This window comes from Silene latifolia, chromosome 7 (assembly GCF_048544455.1).
Source record: "Silene latifolia isolate original U9 population chromosome 7, ASM4854445v1, whole genome shotgun sequence".
NCBI classification, from domain to species: domain Eukaryota; kingdom Viridiplantae; phylum Streptophyta; class Magnoliopsida; order Caryophyllales; family Caryophyllaceae; genus Silene; species Silene latifolia.
This window is the reverse complement of record NC_133532.1, coordinates 119,717,816-119,727,599: the sequence shown is the minus strand read 5'-3', so window position 1 is coordinate 119,727,599 and position 9,784 is coordinate 119,717,816. Positions and strand designations below refer to the sequence as shown.

At 41.2% G+C, this 9,784-nt stretch overlaps 1 protein-coding gene across 1 annotated transcript in view; it reads right to left on the bottom strand.

The window, feature by feature from the left end:
- The window catches only part of LOC141592760 (putative late blight resistance protein homolog R1A-4), a 127,990-nt gene extending 119,000 nt beyond the window's left edge, over positions 1 to 8,990 (bottom strand). The window contains exon 1 of the mRNA XM_074413565.1: positions 8,662 to 8,990. The gene's annotated coding sequence lies outside the window, so the exon portion shown is untranslated. The remainder of the gene's footprint in view (positions 1 to 8,661) is intronic.
- Positions 8,991 to 9,784: the final 794 nt, after the last annotated feature.

Below are 9,784 nucleotides of genomic sequence, written 5' to 3'. Positions count from 1 at the left end.
TCAAGTGTGCGGATCGTCACACTCTCCCCCACCTAATCTGTTGTCGCCCTCGGCAACACAAAAAATCTTGAACGGTGCTTCAGTGAGACATCCTCGGTGAGCTCTGACTGTCCATGCAAGTGTTGGGGATTGGCTTGTACAACTCGGCTTGAATGTGCGCTTCGTCCCACACAATGACTGGCCTCTTCGTCCCTTCAAGGATAGGCTGGAGTTCCTTGACATAGAAGCTGCCGAACATCATGTTCTCCAAGTCCACCACGTGCTCCTTGTCTCTCGGGAAAGTCCACTTTGCCGCTGCTTGGAAAGTCCTCTCTCGAGATCCCTTCAAGTACTGGCCCCAACGGACCTTCGTCTTGTCTCTCGTCACTTCAGCACCTGCATTCAAGGGAATGTGAGATCTCCAGGACGCCGAATCAGCATTTCGGCGCGGCCCCCTGATGGTACGAGGCCTTATCTCTTGGGTCGGCTGACCCGCAAACCAGGACGTCGATTCAACACATCGACGCGGCCCCCTGATGGTACGAGGCCTTATCTCTTGGGTCGACTGACCCGCAAACCAGGACGTCGATTCGGCACATCGACGCGGCCCCCTGATGGTACGAGGCCTACTTCTTTGGGCATCTCGGCCCTCATTGTCTACTCCTCGGTGAGAGGGTAGGCTCTTCTTTCGTCCCCCAGGCCACTTAGCATCGTAGTTAGCCTGGGTCTTGTTCGCCCTCGGCTCCACCGAACCTTTAGGCATTCTCCAAGGTCGCATCCCTTGTTTCGGCGTCGGAATCACCCTCATAGCCGAAATTCGATGCTGCCCCTTGTCTTCGTCGCTGTCTACCGTATTCACTACGATAGACCCCATTAGTAGCATCGATCCGTCACTCGGTTTCAATACCACCAATGCTTTCTGGAAGAACTGCATCCCGAGTACTAACTTGAAGTCATCCAGCGGAACGGTGGTGAAGTCGAGCTCCCCTGCCCACTCACCCACTTGGACCGCGACCTTCTTAGCCACTCCTTGGACGCGTCTCATTTTCCCATTGACCGGCTTCAGGCAGCTGTTAGCATCCCGCAAAACAAGCCCCAACCGATCAGCTTCCTCTTTCGTAACAAAGTTATGGGAGGCGCCCGAGTCGATCAAGGCTCGTGCTTGCTTCCCATTCACCATCATGTCCACGTACATGAGCCCGTTGGATTTCGTGGCGGAGGAATCTTCGTATTTCCCCATCGCGCTGATCCGTTGGAGTGAGCCCATCCGTGGTTGGTCTTCACCATCACTCGAGTCTTCGTTACACTCTTGGTGATAGTCGGCCAACGCCTCATCAAGACGTTCTTGAGCCCCTTTCGGCATCTGCTTGAACATGGCATTGAACTCCGCTTGGTTCGGACAATCGGCCATCTTGTGAGGACCCTTGCACACAAAACACGCGAACGGTCTCTTCGTTGTGGAAGCAGTAGAGTTTCCCACCTTCGAAGACGAGCTTGAGGGCGAGTTTGTAGTGCTCGCCGATTGGGCTTGACTTCCTTGTGAGCGGAACCGACTGTTCCCAACTGAAATGGCGCTGTTTTGTGGCCTTTGTCCATTGTACCCACTTTGTGACACACCAGTATTTCCCGTTGGTGCCACAACTCTTGGTGCCTCTCGCTCCCCGTGAAAGTCGAGCAGGCGCTCCGTAGCCGATATGGCCGAAGACAGAGTCTTGGGATTCTGCCTCATGACCTCTTGTTGTGCCTACCTCTTCAACCCATCAATGAATTCGAATGTCCTATCCGTCTCGGACATTTCGGTAATCTCGAGCATGCATGCAGAGAATTCCCTCACATATTCTCGAATTGATTTGGTGTGCTTGATTTCCTTCAACTTCTTCCGAGCAACAAACTCCGTGTTCTCGGGGTAGAAGTGATCCTTCAAGATCTTCTTGAAGTCGGCCCACGATGTCACCGTAATCGTGCCCGCATCGATCTCCTTGTACCTAGCCCTCCACCACATCTTGGCATCGTCGACTAGATACATGCTTGCAGTGACAACTTCCGCGTCTTCGTCGAGCCCACTTACTCGGAAGTATTGCTCCATATCGAAGATAAAGTTATCGACCGCTTTCGAATCCCTCGCCCCATCGTAGGCACGAGGTGGAGGTGCCTTCACCTTATGGCTCCCCACAGATTTCCCGTCATTGGCCACCGCTTTCACGAGCGTGGCGCAAGTGTTCTCTAACATCTCGACTTTTCGATGCAGATGATTGATCTCTTCCTCCCGATCGTCGGGGATCGCACCACTGATCACTTGGATGCGGGTGTCCATCCCGTCCACCTTCGTCTCAAGGTCACAAACCGTCTTTTGCAACTCCTCGAGGCTCGCGGCCATCCGCATAACGATGCTCTCGAGTTTGGGAAGCTTGACGTCGATTGTGTCCATTAAGGCATCCACTCGGTCCTCGATTGTTTCGCCCATTTTCTCGATCTCGATGAACAAATGCGGCTTGCAGAAACCCGTCCGAAGACCGGGCTCTGATACCAAATGTCACGGTCCGCTACTTTTGCCGGACCGTGGCGCGCACCCTTGCCCATCTCAAGGCAAGATGCAAGCGACAAGGATCTTCGTACTAGTGAGGGATCGCCCACTAGCACGATACTCGGGTCTCGGGGGTGTGTGTCGGGAATCCTAGTCACGATTATCAAGTCCGACACACGAAAGCAATAAAAGTAAGCAATACGATTATTGAAAGCAAGCAACAAGCAACAACAAGCTTTTGGATGAGAAGCGGTTTTTCATTGACTAGCACCTCTCAAAGAGGCAAATTTGATTATTTGGTCCTGGTAGCAGGATACATTGAATTTACAAGTTTAGTTCAGAATAGCGATATACCTATTTATGGAAACCTATTCTAAAACTACTAAGAAAATACTTACTACAAATGTACAAGGAAAATGAAATTACATAAGCATAAATAAATCTAAGGGTTCAAGTGTGCGGATCGTCACACTCTGCCACTTGGCCACTACGTGACAAAAGGTGAAAGTCTATAAATACTCCACTTCTCTCAACGAGAAAAGGATCCGAAAAATAACCCATAAACTCACTATTAATCTGGTATAAACTCCCTTATCTCTCTACAATATACTTTGCCAAGTAACACACAACTTAATCCCTTTAAGTTTACTGACTTGAGCGTCGGAGTGAATACGCTAGGTACCAAGCCGAGCCCTCAGTTTGTTCATTGTTTCAGGAGAGGCCGAAAGGAAGAGTCAAGCAAAACCATCATTCAACAAAGCTTACGTGGTCATAACACTGCTCCGAAATCACACCCGGAACACCATGTATTCCGTAATTAATTACACAATCAACTCACCTTATACACAAGTTTACAAACAACATTAATAATTAGCCTAATTTAAAACTTTTAACAATTACAGAAGCATAGAATTAAGCAAAAAATGAATTAGGCCTCGTTTGGTTGCACGTGGGAATACAATTCCACCGGAATATCGAATTCAAGGGAGTTAAACTCCCACATGAAATTCATGTGAATTAACAAAATCCGTTTGGTTGCCGATGTAGAAATTCAATTAAACCGGAGTTTGCAATTACCCAGGGGGCCCTAGGTAATTCAACTCCTCCATTGTGGAGGAGTTGGAAACTATTTGGAGAATGGAATGCCTACATCATGGCGAAAAAAAGGCAACCGAACAAGTTACAATTTTGTAATTCATGAGATTTTCCAACTCCCATAATTTACAAGAGGCAACCAAACGAGACCTTAGTAGGTCTTGTGTACCATTGTTGAATGGTGCAACGGGAAAAAATTACCATTTTATGATAAAAAAAGGGTCAATTTTTGCGTTTAAAAGTCATCACTTTTTACTTGAAAAGGTTAAGAGATTTTTTAACATATAAAATGGTCATTATTCACCATGAAATGACCAATTTTCCTCGGTCGCACCTTACAACGATCAAAGAGTATAATTTCCGAAGATGTATTTAGAATAAATTACCTTAGTTAAGGATCTGCTATAGTTTCCACACCTAAATCAGATTCAGTATCTGGTTCGGGATTCATTTTAGTATCCGCTTTAGGCTCCGAATCAGGAACTAGTTCAGATTCGATCTGTATCTCAGGATTTGAATTGACTCCGAAATCTATTGTCATCTGATCTGTTATAGACTGGAGTAATTGATTCAAATCTTCACTCTTGGTCAATGAATAAGGCTTGTCATTGACTTTCACTAGTTGTAATTTGGGAGCCTCTAACAAAGAAAGCGAGAATGACTTAATGTTGAGGCATCCTTGAGAGTGATGCGCTCCAGAGATGGCAATTCCGGTCTTCACCACGTTTGTATTTCCAATCGGGTTCAACCTGGACAAACGATCCAATCCGGCCAATTTTAACGGTCGGGATCTAAACTTCCTAACACATGTCAACACTCAACATAACCTTTGTTTCCTTTTTAATCATTGTCACCCATTATTTCGAGCACCACCAACGGTGGGCGGAGTTTAAACCGCCATGAAGATCCTCCGACTCGCCGCTAGAAACGGGTCATCCACAATCTTTTGGAGAAGGATACTTAGACCGGCAACCAATTTGACGAACTACAGCGGATTAAAACCCAGGTTATTCTTCCATTTCACTTGAATTTTTCATCGTAAAATTGAAATGTTTTTATTATCCCTTGCATTTAAATACTGTAATTAGTTAATCAATTTCAATTACCGGAATTTCAAATTTTTACGGAGTAGTCGTACCAAATTCTGTTTTGTCTACTTTGAGAATTCGTGTCAAGTTCGCGTTCATGTGTTTTACAGTACAGTTTTAATTTAGTACTAACTACTCATTAGAGCTGATCATGGGCCGGGCCTATGCGGGCTTGGGCCGGGCCGAGATAATAAAAATGGCCCACGTGTGCGGGTTGGGCCGGACCGGGCCAAATGAGAGGGCCTATTTAGCGAGCCCAAGCCCGGCCCTTATGGGCTAAATCGGGCTTTTGGACCTATATGGGCTTTTCGGGCCCTAAAATTTACGACTTACCGAACGATATAAGTAGTATAATACCTTCAACTTTTACTTTAAATGTGCACTTAGTATAAAAAATCGTACAAAGTATGATGAAATATATATGAATTAATCTCCAAAAATAGAATAAAAGACAATCATCGACACATTATAATGCTTAATCATATCTAGTAGATATGATTTATGTTACGGGAACATCACTTTTAAATCTCAATAAATATATACATGAGTTTATAAGGAATTATATATAAAATTTATGCTACTTAAACAAATTTTATAAGAAAAATATTCCTTAATTAATAAATATGGGCCGGGCCGGGCCAAAATTTGGGCCAAATGCTTGGCCCAAACCCGGCCCAAAAGTACATTGAGCTTTTTTGGCCGGCCCATGGGCTTTACCTTTGATTAAATAACTCGTAGAAAAGAATAATAAAGGTAGATGAAGGAAGTAATTCCTAGGTTTCTCCGTTATAATCAAGATCGCGTTGCGATTGAATCTAGTTAAGACTCCATTATTTACACTCTAATACTCCCTCCGTCCTGGTCATTTGTTGTCCTTTTCCATTTTAGAATAAACTTGATGAGCAATTTGATCATTCACGCTCCATTTGTTCCACATCATTTAGAATTGGCACGATGAAGGAGTACATGGCTGTTTCCAGATTGGATCATTTGAATAATGTTACTGAACAAGTCATTGGCATGTATATTGCACATGTCTCGCAATAACCGGCAACCTGCATAAACAATAAACGAGGTTTAATCATGTTACTATATAATCTAGGAAAAGTAGACCTAATCAGGTTAATTTATATGTAACCTCCGATTTGTGGTTTGATATTTGCAAATTGGGTATTGTTTAGGCTTAATCGTTGATACAGAGTATAGTGACAAGAATAAACAAGATTATCTTCCCATTCAATCATGTTAAGAGTCTATCATTTGTTAGAGATACCTGCTGAGTTTTTTTATCGAGTTGTTGGCTTAAGGGTCGCATAGTGACAAGAATAAACAAGATTATGTTCCCATTCAATCATTGCTCAGAGTCTGTCATTTGATAGATACGAGTACCTACTAAATTTTTTATCGAGTTGCTGGTTTAAAGGTAAATAGTGACAATAATAAACAAGATTGTGTTCCCATTCAATCATGTTAAGTGTCTGTCATTTGATTTGATAGATACCTGCTGGAATTTTCATCGAGTTGTTGGCTTAAGGGTAAATAGTGACAATAATAAACAATATTGTGTTCCCATTCAATCATGTTAAGATACTGTCATTTGATAGATACCTGCTGAATTATATGCAAATGGGAATTGTTTACGATTATTAGTTGGGCATTAGTCTCGCTTAAAGGCCAAGCAATATCCGTTTTAATTGTAAAACGAACTCAAATACTTCTGAGTTCTACTACAATTCTACTTGATGATAAAAATAAAAATTGTTTTGCAGACGATTTACCTATCAAATGATACCTATTTAGATCGGTCTGCCGTCTTAAATAAGAATTTGTGTAATTGTTGATACAGAAGCATATTGACTAAAATAGTCAAGATCCAGAGTATACAGTTTGATTGATACAGTACTTGCTACGGAGTAATATTTAACTCGTCATTGACCTGGATAATGCAGTCGTTTGTGGCAGCTTGCAATCCGCTTAACGATTAACACAAATTAGTAGACTTAGTCAGTCAGTATTTATTTAAGCTTCGAGTTGTTGTTTAATATCTGCAAATTGGAATTGTTTATGCTTAATTGTTGTTAGAAAAGCATAATGACAAGAATACACAATTTGATTGATACTTGCGAACTTAATATCAAGTCAAGTGGCTCGCATAATGCACATCTCGACAAAGCATACCGCAATTTGCAAAATAAGTAGACTTAATCGGTCGCACCTTACAACGATCAAAGAGTATAATTTCGAAGATGTATTTAGAATAAATTACCTTAGTTAAGGATCTTTGTAGTTTCCACACCTAAATCGATTGAGATACGGTTCGGGATTCAATTTAGTATCCGCTTTAGGCTCGAATCGGAACTAGTTCGATTCGATCCGTATCTCAGGATTTGAATTGACTCCGAAATCTACTGTCATCTGATCTGTTATAGACTGGAGTAATTGATTCAAATCTTCACTCTTGGTCAATGAATAAGGCTTGTCATTGACTTTCACTAGTTGTAATTTGGGAGCCCTCGACAAAGAAAGCGAGAATGACTTAATGTTGAGGCATCCCTTGAGAGTGATGCGCTCCAGAGATGGCAATTCCAGGTCTTCACCACAGTTTGTATTTCCTAATAATAACCACTCCGTTTTCGTTTTCTTAATTTAGCTGCTTTTAGAGGTCTTGTTGAGAAGCACTTCATTACAGGACAATAATCAATCACCAATTTTTCCAAACACGGCAATTCTACGACTTGATTTTGTTCTCCGGAGAAAAGGCACTGTAATTCTCTGCATCCTGTTACAATCAATTCTCTTAATCGTGGAGCCACGAATGGTCCCACACATATTGTTTCCAATTCGCCACATGCACCATTCTACGTTGAGTATTTCAAGTGATGGGAAGTGGAGTGGGGTGTCCGGAATGGAACTAAACTTGCTCAAAGAGCCCAATGTCCGCAATGATAACTTCTTAAGACGAGGAAAAACAACATCGTTATCTTTGTCGCCTCCTTGGATCATTACCTCCAAGTATTCACATTCACTAATATCAAGCTCTTCGAGGGACTGCAATTGTTCCAAACCCCCATTGGCTGAGAATAGATATTCCCATGTTGTGCCTGATATAGAAAGGAAGAGAAGACTTTTGAATGGATGTAAAGATACGACCTCCATGTACAATGTAGATACTAGTGTCAGACGCCTTAATTGACCACAAAATTTCAACATAGCTGTGGAGCCATCATCCTCAACTAATTGTTTCACGGAGTTAGGACAATCGTGAACAATTAGTTCTTCCAGTTTTGGCAGCTGAGAATATGTCCACAAACATCCTTCATTCTCCGCTGATGATAATACGAATTTGGCATTAGCCATGGGTTTTACTTGGAGGCAAGACAAACTATGAAAGACGATCGATGGCAACTTAATTTTCCCAACAGCTAGTGTCTTTAACATAGTAATATGGTTTCCCTTCGCCACTAATTCATGCAAGTCCCACAACACCAGGACTTCATCTTTGAGCTACATCAACTGTACCGCCTCCAAACGAGGGAATTCAATCTACACAATTAATTAATTAAGTTAAACCAGTTTTTAATTGCAGTAAACAAATACTCCATCTCATTCTCCTAATTCGGGAATTAACCAAGTAAATATGATGGAGGGAACATTCTTGTCAAGAAATAAAAGAATAGCAAAATGGATAAAATAGGATCGTCTACGTAGGATCAATATCATCAAAGCTGGTAAAGCATGAATAAGCATGATCGTCTACGTAGGATCGTCTATATGACGGTGTAATTTACACAAAACACCAAGGTGTTTGGCTCATTGGGAAAAAAAAAACACAATGATATATAATTCCTCCATCATATCATTTGGTCACCTTTAATTATACCTCTTAGAAAAAAATACAAAGAATAAAATAGGTAAAGCGATGATTGAAACGCGGTGACTCAAAAAAAAAATTACGAGGGATTATTAGTGCATTACCTTTTCATGAAAAAAAGTTGTCCTACCTCCGTACCCTGCAAATTTCGCCATGCATTTAAGATTTATCAAACACAGTACTTGTAAACATGGAAACTTGATCGTATAATCTCCACCATAGAAGCACTCAATATTCTTTGATTTCTTAATTGAGAGGAACTTCAATTTGGGAAATCTGATGGTTTCATCAGGAATTTCTTGACCTTCACTTTCTTTGCTAATGACTTGCTGCATCTTATCACAAAGGCGTACTTTTAAGCTTTCAAGTTGCACAAGAGAAATAAACATAGAAGGTGGGACCTATAGTCTCCATTTCTTTACAGCGGACTATATCTATATTCTTCAAGTTCTGAAAGCTATGGATATTGGATTCCTTGCCCCATAGCCTTATAATACTCCCATTTCCATTCAAGCTTAGTTCCTCCAAGAATGTCAATTTAACCTGAACCATATCAGAAATGAATGTCAATTTAACCTGAACCATATCACAAATGAAAGGCAAATTTTTTTCTTTTAAATGTAAATCCAATTTCTTTTTGGTCGTTGGTTGTCAATTTATGCATGTTTCAAAATACCAGCAAGTCTTATTTGTGATGATCAGAAGCTTGTGACGTCTCACAACCCTTTCCTTTTTAAGATTCATTTGTAGTTTAACATTCTTTTAAGAAAATCTTCAAATAGTTCCACCGGAAAAGGTATATGCTCAATAACCCATATCATTTTACAATTTTTGGGGTTATGGGGCTAATTTTGAGTTAATATATATATCCACGGGAGAAAATAAAAGCAACAACCTCATCAAACAACATTCTCTACGGACTACGGTTTTGATTTTCACAAGGATAAAGTACAACCTAACCTTAAAGCTCTACGGTGCTATGTCCTTTAAAGCAAGCATATAAAAGTTCCCGTATTAGGTAGATTTTTTTGGCAAACTAAAAGGTTATTTGACAAATTAATTAGCTTTATGGGGTTGGTTTCAAACTATTTAGGATCAATGGTTAAAATCATCAGTTTTATTTTATTTTTCCTGTTTTTAGCTAAAACAGCTGACTAAACTAGCGGCTTCACTCTATTTCTATAATTCCCTAAAGTGCAACATTTCTAATAGTTACAAACTAGGACT